We start from the raw sequence: 14,895 nt of genomic DNA, 5'->3' as shown, positions 1-14,895 counted from the left end.
CAAAAGGAGCCATGATATGAAATGGAGGATATTTCACGATCATGAAGATCTTTTGTCAATCTCGGGCAACCAAAAATGCCAAGGAGTGGCTCAGGCAACTGCTCAAAGTATAAAAATAAGAACATAGGACAAGAGACGGAGAAAGATTGTTTCAAGAGTGGCTCATTAGCAAGGAACTACATGTATTTTTTTGCTCAGAGAGCACAAATACTCACTGAAGAGGCAATTGCAAAGGGCAGCTGGGATGGCGAGGTAGAGCAGCACAAGCACACTGAGCATGGGCCGAAGCAGAGTCAGAATGGCTGTGGAAGCAGTGGCCAAAGGACTTGAACCTCAGAGCCAGCTGTTGCCAGGGTCTGGCCAGGGTTAGCAGGGTAGGAGATGCAACGGGGACCTAAAAAAATTACAAACTCAGAGAACGCTGTGGCTGAAGCAGCAGAAAGCAAAGAGCAGCCTCACTAACAGCCTTGCCAGGAAGAGGACTGTATATAGTTTTAGATCTCAGAAAGCAATTTTAGGGATGGCAAATCATCTCATTGCACTGTAAAATATCCTGTTGCACTTCCCCCCCAATCAATCAATTCATTGCTGAAAGTGGTAAAAGGTAGCTAGCTTACTGAGCTCCAGACAGCCCAGTTTAATTTCCCCTAGCTGCTGAGGAAGGCTGATGCGATCCATAAAATTTCAAATGGTTATTTTTGCTGCCAAGCAAGTCCTAGACTAACTTACTTTATTCCCAGATGCACATGGTGAAAAGAGATTACTTGAGTACTGTGTTCAGTTCTGTGGCCCTCACTACAGGAAGGACATTGAGGTGCTGGAATGTGTCCAGAGGAGGGCTACCGAGCTGCTGAGGGGTCTACAGAACAAGTCATATGAGGAGCGACTGAGGGAACTAGACATGTTGGGTCTGGAGAAGAGGAGGCTGAGGGGAGACCTCATTGCCCTCTACAACTACATGAAAAGAGGCTGTAGGGAAGTGGGTGTTGGCTTTTTCTCCCAAGCGAATGACAGGACCAGAGGAAATGGCCTGAAGTTGCGGCAGGGAAGGTTCAGGTTGGAAGAATTTCTATACTGAAAGAGTGGTCAGGCACTGGAACAGCCTGCCCAGGGAGGTGGTTGAGTCATCATCTTTGGAGGTATTCAAGAAAAATGTTGATGAGGAACTTCAGGGCATGCTCTAGTTCCTGAGATTGTAGATTGTGTTTGTTTGTGGGGATTTTTGTGTGGTTTTTCTTTTCTTTTCTTTTCTTTTCTTTTCTTTTCTTTTCTTTTCTTTTCTTTGCTTTGCTTTGCTTTGCTTTGCTTTGCTTTGCTTTGCTTTGCTTTGCTTTGCTTTGCTTTTTTTCTTTTCTTTTCTTTTCTTTTCTTTTCTTTTCTTTTCTTTTCTTTTCTTTTCTTTTCTTTTCTTTTCTTTTCCTTACTCTTATTTTCTTTTTTTTATTGGACTTGGTGATCTCAGAGATCTCATCTCTCATTTCCAACCATGACTATTCTGTGATTCTGTGATATTTGATTCTGTCTTCAAAGTAAAAATAAAGCTCTTTCACTGAAAAACAAATACTGAGATAATGGAGGCAGAATTTGAATATTTTCTTTTTTTAACTTTATTGTTCCTGGCCAATTAAAATTCCTCTTCTTCACTTGCTCCTCTGGGTCCTGCGGTTGAACAGCCCATGCTGCAGTCTTGCATCCAAGCTTTACTGAGATCTAAAATCATACAGTGGTGGGTTTAATTTGTTTTCAACCAAAATGCTGTAGTGCATTGAAGCCATTTTCAGACTAAAACTAAAATACCTATTCAAGACTAAATACAGCACAGGACAACAGCTGCTGTTTCACACAACACAGTGGCGCATGCCCTGCTTTTGGCCCTCACCCTGGAAGTGAGGTGAAATAGGTTATCTCTTCAACTCACTGGGATCAAACACCTTTAACTTCTCTGGTGAGCACCCAGCATCCTCCTCTTGCACTATCCCTTTTTTACTCTTTCCACTGTGCAGATGAGAAGTAGGTGCCCAGCTGGGAGCAAGTCTCATTCTCCACCCCTTATGATCAAGAACAGAGAATGTGCAGCTCCAGATCCCTTCATTAAATTTTATCATTAAATGAAGCTAAAACTAAGTACAGTAACTTCAACAAGTGAGATGGACATTGCCTCCAAAACAGTCCATTTTTTCTGAACAGGTGAAGAGGAAGATTCTGCAGCAAAAGGAATTAGATCTTGGATCTCTTTCTCTTGCGTGGCAAACATTTAAATCCAGAATATGTGGGAATGAAAAGAAATGGAAATTTGGCATTTCCTCCCCTAGTAATGTTTTGGAAGGTGATATATTCTTTTATTAAGATAATGGTGATAGTTGCTTAATTTCTGGATATATTCACAGACTGTGAATTCTTAGTATTTCGACTTCTTAATATAAACTTCTTGATATCTGAAATAAGATTTAAAAGCCCTGGAGAGTGACCCTCAAAACTAATTCAAGGAAGATCACATGCATTGTCCTATGGACCTTAGATACCTCATAGCACCGTAAACCTTGACGTTAGTTTTTACCTCAGATACCTAAAAAATAAAGGCTGCAGTTTTTACCTTTTATAGTACTAATCATTTAGGTTTTGCTTAAGTGTGCCAGGAAGCAGTGTGAGCAGGCTACTCAGCCGTGGGGGTTGAGCTGTGAGCTGATGGTGACCTAAGTGAACTGATGGTGACCCAAGAGCAGACTGTGCCTTCCCTGATGGGGCACCATCTTGGGTAGTGATGGGCGTAGAGTCTGTCAACAGTCTAAGGTTCATCAAACCAGGTTTGTCATCTCTCTGCTAGTACTGGATTTCTTAACAGAAATCTCTGAAGCCTGAGTTTGGCTTCCACAACCCTCATTACCCTCATTTAGGAATGAGAGAGAGAGAATAAAGTATCATAAATTACTTATACTGGAACAGGTTTCCCAGAGAAGTTGTGGAAGCCCCATCCCTGATGTGTTCAAGGGCAGGTTGGATGGGGCTCTGAGCAACCTGGTCTAGTGGGAAGTGTCCCTGACAATGCAGGGGGATTGGAACTCGAAGGTCTTCAAGGTCCCTTTCAACCCAAACCATTCTGTGATTCCATGATTCTGCTCCCCAACCCAACTCTGCTCAGCTAGCAACAGAGTGATAAACATGTTTGTGTACAAAACCTACCAAAAAACTTCATAATGATTGGCTCTGTATTGCTAAGGTATCTCTAAGGGAATACAGAATCAAATTGTTCAAAGTGCTGAGAAGGAGAAGCATAACTGAAGGTGTTGTTGGCTGCCTGTACTGAATATAAGGAACTCCCAGCAACTTGTCCAACACCCAAAGGCATGCACAGAAAATTAAGGCAAAATAGGTAATAATGATGTAAATTGTTTTGGGGAATAGTTTTTAATAAGAGACTTGCTCATCTAACCACTAAAATAATCTTTTTTTCACAGTAGTTTTTATATTCCTTTGTGAGTCTTTAAAGGCATTTCAACATCTTTCATTATTTACACAATGGTTCTTTTTACAGTCAAGTACAGGAATAAACTATAGATAAAATGTAAGCTTATGGAGTAGTTTTGAGGCTCAGGTTTCCTTTATATTCTCCACAGAGCACGGATAAACTACCATAGTAAAAAAAGCAGGTCCATTCCATTCATTTAAAACTGCTCTTATTCTAGGTAACAATATTGTTCCTGAAAAATGGGAGGCAAAATAAGAAAAAAACAATACAAAACAAAACTGAGAAAAAACCCAGAATAGACAGCAAATAACAGATGCTACTGCAATTGTGTTCATTTGCAGAGGAATGAGATGTAGGAGTGGTGCCTCCTGGAAAAAAAAAAAAAAAAAAAAAAAAAAGAAAAAGGCAGCCTCTTAGTAGAGCAGAGTAAAAGCTTGACAAATCACATAGTTCAAATGACAAACCAGAGACAATAACTCCAGCAGAAATCATCCTGTGTTGATGAACCACAAGCCGTTTAATATATACTAAACAAACAGATACAATCGCCAAAACAAAAGACTACTTTGCCACTTCACCATTTCATAGCCCTTTTGCAGATGTCTGTGACTTGTGAACATGGCTTAACATTTTCACAGTACAAATCACACAGTAAGGAAGATACTCCCTGTAGGCAGGTGTTCAGTGCCTTCAAGATTGCTTTTCAATGGCATCCTAGTGGCTGCCAACTGTCCCTCTCCATTTGTAGGAAATACTCGTCCTACCTCTAAAAACCTGTAAAACCAAAAAAGATGGATTTTAAAATATTTGATTGGAGGGCCAACAAAACAAACACTGAACAAATCGGAGTCTTTTATATGTAGACAGTTACTTGAAAATTGAGATAAAGGATTGCAAAGCTTGTGTATTTTTTAAGAAGAAATCACAAATAATAATATTTCAGCTTGTTCAGTTGAAACTTGAATGACTGTATGTTTAGGCTACAATAAAACACATTGTGGGGTTTTTATGATCAAAAGAGTCTGAATAAAATCTGTATGTGACTTCTTATTGGTCTTTGAAATGAAAGTCATGCTTAAGGGTATTTTACAAATCATACACTGGCTAAAACATAAGTGTCAAATATCATGGGCTATGAAAACCATAAATATCTCAAATATGTCAGCATTATTATATGTCAGCATAGAAAGATTTGTAAAGAGATTCAGAGGTTAAAAATACATCCTTAAATAAAAAATAAGCATTGAGTTTTTTATGTGTCACCAACAAGAAGTCTTTGCATAACTGACTATACTTTGGTGCTTATTTATATGCAAGCAGTGTCAGTGATATTTCATATCTTCTTGTGTAGCCTCTGAGGGGAAGTTTGCTGACACGTCTTTCTTTAGATCAACAACCTAGTGGTTGCAACACTGTTAGCCATCTTTACAGCAGATTTAAAATAATTTCTATAAATTCAATGGATACAAGTCATGGAAACTAACAAGAATAACATAAAGATATACTCCAGAATTCTGATCTTTACTAAATCCTTCCCTGGCCCCAGGACTCCCCCCAAAAAAACCCCAGATGTCTATTATTTTAAATTACATGCTTTTCTTTACTGCTTTATTATTCCAATTATTATAATAAGAATACTATTAATTGACATAATAATGACTTATCTCAAGCTCTGTATCAGTATTAGCTAATTTACAATGACATTTAAGCACTGCCAAATTACAAGTATATTGCCTATCATTTAATGAAAAACTAGCAAATTGAGAAATATTTTTTATAACATACCAGAATTTGTTGAAAGGAGCTCATAGCCACTTTTGAAGATTCAGGGAAAAAAAGAAAAAAAAAAAAAAAAAAAAAAAAAAAAAAAAAAAAAAAAAGTCTAGCTTGTGTAGTATATTTCCAGTCAATAAGTACTTTAAAGTTAAAAAAAAAAAAAAAATTGGAAATTGAGAGTGGTTTTTTTTTCATTAAAAAGGTAGTTATAAGGCAGATATGACAAAATGAATTCTACTAGTTGTAAAATTGTTAATTACACAAAAAAAATGCACAGATGTATGGTTTAATAAAGCACTCTTTTCAGTGCCAAACACTTCCTAATAACTCTTTTGTTTTACATATTTGTAATTATATTTCCCTAATTCAAATAGAAGTTTACTGATTTTTTTAAATTTTATTTCCATTTTCATTTTAAGTAATTCAACAGAAATTAAGAACTAAATGCAATCTCTGAAAATTAGAAGAAGCAGGATTCATTCATAATATAGAATCCTGCAACCTGAAAAAATTGTTAGATTATTTTCAACCTTGTATATAGTATATATATAGTATGTCTGTACATTTTTGGGGAAACAAAAAAAGTACCAGATATGTTTATTTTATATGCAGCTGTTCATCAGCTTGGCAACAAAACCAAATGTTTCCTTGGGGAAGGGAAGGAGAGCAAAAAAGTAAAAAGTTGATATGTGAATCAAACTTTGTGCCTATCCATTAATTGGTGGGTAAATTAGATGGTTTAAGCTACTTGGACTAAGTCAGTCCCCACTAGACATCTATGCTTGGAATTATGCTTTGATAGTGGCCCGTATTTCAGCCTCTGTAAGGTAAAGCCCAAGTATCCTTCTTGGCATATATAACATGCTGTGCTATGTTGCTTGTACTTATGGCAGACAAAAGTATTTTTAATATATAAAAATTCTGTTTAGTCTTGGATTTTCAAGAGATGCAAATAATTTCAATTCCATAAACTGGCAGAATGTGCTGCTGCAGAAGACATTCAAAGAATTCAATTTTTTTTCGCAGTCAGTCAAATGCTTCTTTGACATAAGGGACTCTGTATGCTCAGCTGCAAGGCTCTGAGTAGAGACAATGTTGCTTAGAGGGGGAAAGATGTGAGCAGCAGGATAGCTGTCCTTGACTGTGATAAAAATCAGTTCCCAAGAATGAATTACTCCTCAGGCTTAAGATATCTGAAATGAAAGCTTCTGTGTATGCTGCCTGGTTTCTATAGTGGAAAGAAATCGGTTACATCTGCCACCACGGACAGCCCAGGTCATTCTAAAAGGCTATATTTGGATTATATCTCACCAGGGCATGTTTCAAACCAGGCACACCGAATGGAAAAGGCACAAATGCTCTTTTTACCTCCACCACACTATGTTTCAGCCACTTTGCCAAGCACTTTTTTTCATATAATGAAAATTGCAGATGTACAGCAGTATCTGTTGATAAATTTTACAAAAAACAGAAATTGCACAGATGATTACTCAGTAAAGAACAGTAAATATAATTTATTTTGAAAGATTTAATGTACTAGTAGACTGGAGCACAGAGACATTAGAATACTAATGATATCTTACTAATATAAAAACAAATCTCCTTGGCAGCCCCACCCAACTTTACACTGTCTACATGTACTCTGTGAATGCAGGAGAAAATATAGCATAAGGAAAATGGAATGGAAGGGACTCTAATTTTATACAGTCCCTTTCATAAGTTTATCTTTAGCTAATAATATCCCAAAGTGTACCTGAGAGCATCATCTGACATCCTTTGCTATTCTCCTAAAGAATTTACCTGTAAACATTTTTCACTGTGTCATTTATAAGCAGTTTTATTAAATAAAGGAAATGTAATGGCCTGCTGACTGTTTTATTTGTGTGTGTGTCAAAAAAGATGTGTTATAGTAATTAAACTGCACTTGTTGGGCCCAGTTCCTACCTATATTTCTGAGCTAATCTAAAAGTATGTGAATGACAAGAAAGAACCAAATTATAAACATTGAGTTAGTGTTTTTATTCTAATTAATATAACTACAATCGGCTGTACCTCAACTATGTCTCAAGTCTTTAAATGAGTTTCAGTTGTAAATGGAAATCAGCAGCAATTTCTCCATCAATTTCAGGTTAAACCATCTTTTCTTACCTTCATATGACAAAGGGCCTTAATAGGGACTATCTTTCCCCAAGAAATATCTAAAATATCTATGTGAATTAATAGTTTCTTCAATTAAAGACCTTCTAAAAAAAAAGAGAGAAAAGAAAAAAGAAAGGAAACAATCACGGAAGTCCCCTGACTGTTGGTCAAACTGCTTTCTTCCTACCCTGTCCATTTCCAGACTTTGTTCTCCTGGCGCACACCAAGATGTGACACCTAGTCCCCAGTACCTGTGGCACCCTGTGTTAAAGTTCTCCATATCACACCTCATTTCTCACTCCTGCACATGCTGCCACAGGCTCCTGAGCCTCCACGTACAATGTGAATGCATTCAAAACTGTATCCAGTTCTCCAGTGGACACATCTGAAAACAAAATCCCTTTTGCCACCATGTTCTAGAAAATATTCTCGTATCAAAACACTGCAGACATCTGTTAATTTAATTCATCTCACATCAACAAGTATTCTGATCAAGATTAGCAATTTACCATAGAGGTACTTAAACCCAGTACATGAATCCATCATTTATGCTAGTGAGCAGAAATGATCACTGTAGACCCCTTGATCCACAAAGGTTACTTGTGCTGCTTGACCTTGTGACAAGAGTTTCCAGCTTCCACTTTGGAACAACTCCCACAGTAGCTTCTAACTTGGGTTATCTTTAAAAACTGCTGGTTTCCACAATCCATTTTCATGTTTCTTGAACATTTCTATCCATTAGATATTAGATGAGACCTAAAGAATAAAGACATAAAGGAAAAGGTATGACATAAACCTTTACCCATTTGGAATGTTATTCTCTCATTCACTTCACTGTTCCTTCAACTTCAGATAATGAAAAGCTAGTTAACTCACTTTATTTTCTGTTTCTCTGTGATAAGTATGTCCACTGGAGCTGCTGTGGACTCCTCAGAAAATGACAGGCATTTTAATTCAATTTAGAATTGTCCTGGGATTCACATGATCACAGAACCACCGGGACTGAGGTTAGAAGGTATCTCTGGAGGTTACCTGGTCCATCTCCCCTGCTTGAGCAGGGCCATCTAAACCAGGCTACCCAGAACCATGTCTGGATGGCTTTTGAATATCTCCAAGGATGGAGATACCACAGTCTCCCTGGACAACCTGTGCCAATGCTCAGCCACCCTCACAATTTAAAAATGAGAGAAGGAACCTCCTGTGTTTCAGTTTGTGCCCATTGCCTCTTGAATTCATGTAATTGGTAAAACAGAAGGCATAAATTTATGCTTCCACATTGGAATTGCATCTCATAATTTAAATTATACTCCAATGTTATTGGCCACTCCTGTTACAACTGCAAAGACACTGAATCCAGAACACATGGTGCTTGAGTTTGCTAAAACAGATCTCTCAGTGCAGACTTAAGAATATTTGCTTATAAAGAAGATTGCAGTGAGAGGTTTTGGAGAGCAGGTTAACTAAACATTTTAGATTCTTTGCAGTAAATTTAAAAATATTTCCGATATTTCTTTTTAAATTTACTTCCAAACAGATAGTGCCTTCCTTGTGATGTGCTATCTCTTTGGTCAGCTTTTTAAATGCTTAGCTGAATCAAATGATGTAGAATTGGGTAATCTAATCAAGTCCTAGGAATCTACCCAGAGAGGACATCTGGCTGACTGCATCTGAAGTCATCAAGAAAACATTTGGTTAGAAAACATCAGGATACAGAGGAGCAGGGCTGGCCCTCAGCAGGTTATGTAGTGGCCACAGGGGGCACAAGGAGACCAGGCAGGCGCTCACCCCTGGACCCCAGACCTGTAACACCCCGCCAGTCAAGGGGCACTGGCTGGGACTAAGGGCCAAGCTTGCAGCAGCCCCTAAGCAAGCAGGGAGAACCCCTCGCAGCCTTCTCCCACTCAGATCCCCTCCTGCCCATGGGGCGCAGGACTCATGGCTGCCCCCACACAGGGCTGGCCAGAGACCAGGGCTAAGCAGAAAACTTGAGAAATGTATTCTCCTTGAAGGAAGAATAGAAAAATTAATGCCTGATAGAAATGGCTTGTGATGTGACTCACTACTGTTTTCTCCTTCTAACAGAAATAAATGGAATTCACAAGGGTTTGCTGTGAGTTTTGTATATAAAATCTGGAATCAGAAATCTCTGCATAAGATGTATGACATAAGAAATTAGCAAAAAGGTGACACAGTAGGCTGCTAACTGAGAGCAACAGACTGGGGTCTTTGTATGTATTTGCCTTTGTGTTTTATTCTGTTCATAGGGCTGTGGCATCTCTTGTATGGTACTTACACCAGAATTACATCTCCTGCTTTCAGATGGGGTCTGACTTTCCTTCCTTTGCAGTATAAATGCTACATATTACATATATAAAAACATATATATATAACGTATTCTTTCATAACCACATATCCTCACTGGTACATGGAGGTCTCTAGAGAACAGTATTGTAAAACACCATGAAACAGTATCATCCTCAGGTTACAGCCATGTGAGGACCATCATTAGGAAATTACGCATTTTGCTTTACATTAGTTTTGAGAGAGAAAACATAAATTTGGAGCTGTATTTATATTGTCTCCCTTCAAAAATAATGAGTGAATGATCAACAAACTAAAAAAACCACATTCAGAGTGAATGTTTTTTACATTTTACTTATAAACTTTTGAAACCAGCTACTGCAACAAAGGAATTGATTCCAAGATCTTAGGAGGATTCTGTAAGTATTAGCCTTCTGAATCAATAGTGAGTACATCCAGAAGTGCAATAAAAAAACCCAAGAAGGCAGCAATAAAAAGGCAGTCATAAAACCCAAAAATTTTCACCCAGGTCTCCTAACCTTTCAAACATCATCCCTTCTGCCAAACAAGTTCTGGAATTGCTGTAAACACAGAGTTAACAATGCTTCTATGTATCCTAATAGACTTCAAATTTTGTTTCCAGACTACAGCATTCTAGTAATAAACTAGTTTATTAAAGTGAGTATGCTCTCTTCAGGCGGCTTCACTTCATCTGCGTTTTAATCTTCCATGTAGCTGTTCTATTAATACAGTAAATATATTTGCCAGAATTCTACATTAGAAGATAACATCAGAATTTTTCATTGACTAAATAAAAGCAATAAAAAATAAAAGCTAGAATAGTAAAACTAGGGGTTACTGACACAGCTTTTATTAAACTAAGACAATACAGTCTTTGAAGAACAGTGGTAATTACAATACCTAGCTCTTGCATAGTCCTTTCAAACAGCAGGTCACAAAGCACTGTGCAAAAGAAGTTGGCATCATTACCTTTGCTTTTCAGATGAAGGGCAGTTCAGAAAAAGTAAATTCCTAAAGCTGCCCCACATATTGACTTGGGTAGCTGAAGGAATATCTGAAGTCTGAGTACAGACTAAAGAAGCCATACTGCTTTACCAAAGGTATATATGAGAAAAAGCAAATAGGAGCAGCTGTAATTACTGTTATGCTTTCAGATTCAGCTTGTCATACTTTTAGTTTTGACTCATTTCATTGTCCACAGTAAAAAAAATAATCTAAGTCTTGTTTCATATACAGCATTCAAGTCTGAGCTGGTTACTTCAGGCACTCTTGAGAGTCAGTGGAAAGACCTTGAAAAATACCTGCCTTCAGAGGATGGCAGACATTGTCTGAAAGCACATGCAACTGATCTGGAAAGGGAGCCTGGAGTAACCAGCTCAGCTTCAGCATCTCATTTTAGACAGCTCAAAGACAATGATCCTCCCCAGAATCCTGCCCACTCTCTCTCAGACTCTTCCTCCTCCTCCAGCCTCCACTGAACCTGCAGTTACTCTCCTGAACTGGTGGACCAGGTTTACCACACAGAGAACAGTTATGCTATGCTCCCACTATCTAGAGGCTTTTAAGATATTTGGTCTGTCATACCTGTAAACACTGACCCAACACTCCTGAGCAGGCTGCAGAGGTGATGGAGAAAGGTCAAATGTGGCCTGCATCCATTACTTGCAGCTTCACAGATGGCGACGAGGTTCCTCTGCTTATCAAAAGCAGGGCCAAATTACTCTCTTCCACCACCATGCTTTAACCCCTCTCTTGCAAAATATTTCAATTTTAGCAGCTGGTTTTATACAGAATTTGTTTTGACAGTATGGTTAGAAACACTGGAAACAGCCTGAAACTACAGGCAGGAAAAGGAACAGTGCTGATTTACATGATATTAGTGATATTACTATTATCCCCATTGACAGAATAGATATATGATAGTGTCAGAAAGGAGTAATTCTTTTTATTCTCTGCAAGCAAAAGTTTTATCCTTTATTTATAAACCAACCACCCAATATTCTGAACACCACATAAAATAATAAAGAAACGCTGTTAAATATTCTGTTCAGAGTATGAAAAATTTTTTTTGTAGTTTTAAGTACATCTGGGAAAGTGGTTACCTTCACTATTAGCTTTGAAACAGGCTTACAAGTCCTTCAGAGAAAACTGAAAAAATAGTTTCTTTCTTCAATCCTACCAAGCCACAGAGCTTTATAGCTTAATGAGAAAGAAAAAGGTCTTTCCTTGTACATCTACCTTAAGAAGATTTGTCACTGAGAACTGACAAGCAGCTTGTCCAGAAACAATCCAACATTATTCAGCTAGCCTCACCTCTCTTAGAATTGCTGACTGTTTATGAAGGTGTCTTTGATTAGCGACCCTTCTGACTCAACTTCCTTATTACTAGGCATCTGATTTATTTTTTCTTCTCAGCCTTTGGCAAGGTTGCTGAGGTAGCTCCACCATTGCTCATCCCCAGCAGAAACTCAAGCCAGAAGATGGCTCTTCCTGATTCTGGGCCATGTTCACTCTCTTTGCACAGCAGGAAGCCACTGTCACACGCCAAAGAGCAGCACGCCTCAGGGACACCAGGGCAGGGACACGTAGGTTCTGCAATGTAAACTGATGCTTGCTAAAAGATGGAATGAGCTGAAGGCAGAAAATTTGACTGCAGAAAATGTATTCAGCAGAAAGGGGCAGCAACCACTCCTCAGATTAAGGTCATGCAGAGGATAGCCAGCCCCAAGAAGGAAGCAACACTGGCTTTGGAATGAGGATAAAACAGGACAATTTATATGCCGAGTTAATAAACTTCTCTTCCAGATTTTCTAGGTATCATGGCAGGCTAAAAGCTGTCATCTAGAAAGCCCTGAGGCATGTCACCCATGATACAATGAAGTCAACAAGTCTAAATTCAAAGGACTTATTACTAACCTGCAGAAGACCGTGCATGGAGGTAGCATCCCTGGAAAATAACAGTATGATAGTCTACTATATCGACTAACATCTTGAAAATACATCAATTTAATTTCATGCTACGTGCAGATGAAGAAATTCCTTCCATTAAGAAAGGTTGTTTTTTTCCTGTATTTTTAAGGCTAATTCTCTAAAGAAGGGGAAGAATTATATAAAGGCACTATTTATCCATTTGTCAGCTTTCTCCTACTATTTTTTACTCCCTTGGCCAATATCCATAAATGTGACTGAGGCAGAGGTCTCGAGGATGGGAGAGGACTGCAAAGGCAGAGATTTGAATTAGAGAGGGAAGGGAAGGAGAAAGGGAAGAGGAAAGGGAGGGGGAAGGGGAAGGAACAAGGGTTGGACTCTGTCATTCTCCGTCTCGCTGCAGTCAGGGTGAGCAGTGAGCATCAGCCAGCAAGACCCCCCATAGCAGATTCAGGCACAAGACCTGTGGCTGATGGTTCAGCTGGATGGGGAAGGCAATTTGCTAGGAAGGTGGAGAAAGAATAACAGAAATGGCAGAAGGTATGGAAACGGAAGATATAGGTATGCTGAGAATGCTAAAAGGCAGACACAACAGAGGGATGACATTATTGTTTGAGAGACAGTGGACAGGACACCAATTGAAAGAAAGTCATTAATTCTTCTGTCCCTGAAATTATTTTAATTTTGGCAAGCTGATGAGTGATTTCACTCTCAGGCTGACTACCCAATAGATCAGATGTTTATCTATGAATAAATTAACAGATGAAGTTTAAGAACACATGAAGTTTAACACAGAATCAAAAAGAAGTTGGGAGAAGTCACACTGGATAAATCTTCCTTCTCTGCAGAATGCTCTCTATTCCACTGATGTCCTCTGTAGAAACAAACTAATTGCAGCCCCTGCTCAAGCGCACAAAATTATAATGAATCTTTTCTTTTCCCAGTTGCCTTCTTCTCTGATGAAGAGAACTATTCCCTCTGGATAAAGGATAGGGATTTTCTGAAATATGTCCTTGAGGTAATAAACGTCATCCTCTCTGAAAAGCAATCTCACCTCAAAATAACAAAATCTTTTTTCCATTTATCAAATATCAGAAAGATAATTATCCTTACTTGTTATTTAAATTCCTCTGCATAAATTGAATTTTCTCCTCACAAATAAAGATTGTTGCAATTATTTTCTCAAACAGTAAGCATTGTTGTAGTCAAAAAGAAAAAAAAAAGCACCAGGGGTTTAGTGGAACAGTATCATCTGCAGACTGGGGGACCTAAGGCATTAATGTCTCCGTTTTGTACTCTAGAAGAACAGAGGTATAATTTTCTTTGGGTTGTTTTTCTTTGTTTGTTTTGTTTGTTTGTGGGGGTTTTTTTGTTGGTTTGTGTTTTTTGGGGGATGGGATTTGTTGTTGTTGTTTTGGTTCATTTTGGGGGAGAAGGATTTTCTCATTAATCGAATGTCAGTACTAGCAAATTTTGAATAAGTTTTTTTGGGGTCTGCAAAATTCAGTTCAAAATAAAAGAGACACGTTTATAGCTCTGGCCTGCATTTGCATGTCATAGGTGTGTTCAGCTAAGCATGATGCATATATCCTTCTGAAGAAAAGCACTGATTTAATTCCACTCCAAAACTCCATACAAAAAAATGGAAGTGACCAGAATTACACAAGCACTATGGTGGTCTGAGCACCATTAATTCAGCACCATGACAACTTTCTCTGACAAGAAGGAAAGCAAGGGAATTCTTTTCTTATTCTACAATTAGTTTTTATAGAGAAAACAGTGATAAATCATCTCTAATTCAATTGACATAAATCATCAAAAATAATCTATCTTCATTGTCTGAAGACTCAATAACGGATCTGCTTCAAAATATGCTGTCTCAGAAAAATGTAAGCAGGAAGGCTGCTTCTGCAGTTAGATATATATTGCAAACCATTTTTATTGAACTTTATGAAAGAGCTCTTTGTTTTGTTAAGATCAAAGTTTGATATACCTTCATTTTTAAAACCCTCTATAAAACAGAAACAATGGCCACAGAGTTTGCCATCTTTTTTTCTTGTTGTTTATTAAGCTTTAGTAGTGTTGAAGTTATCATTTTCAATCAATCTTTTTTATAATAAGTTGATGGAGGTACCATACAAATTGACAAAAATCCCTCTTTTTTATTCTCCGCTTCTCCTCTTTTGTTTTAATTGTCTCAGAGTCTGAAAGGAATACAAGTTCTGTCCCATGACCCACTCTTTTCTCATCCAAGCCTGTTACAG

The sequence above is a fragment of the Apus apus genome, chromosome 2 (assembly GCF_020740795.1).
Source record: "Apus apus isolate bApuApu2 chromosome 2, bApuApu2.pri.cur, whole genome shotgun sequence".
Lineage (NCBI taxonomy): Eukaryota > Metazoa > Chordata > Aves > Apodiformes > Apodidae > Apus > Apus apus.
The sequence above is the reverse complement of the archived record's forward strand: the minus strand, read 5'-3'. Positions refer to the sequence as shown.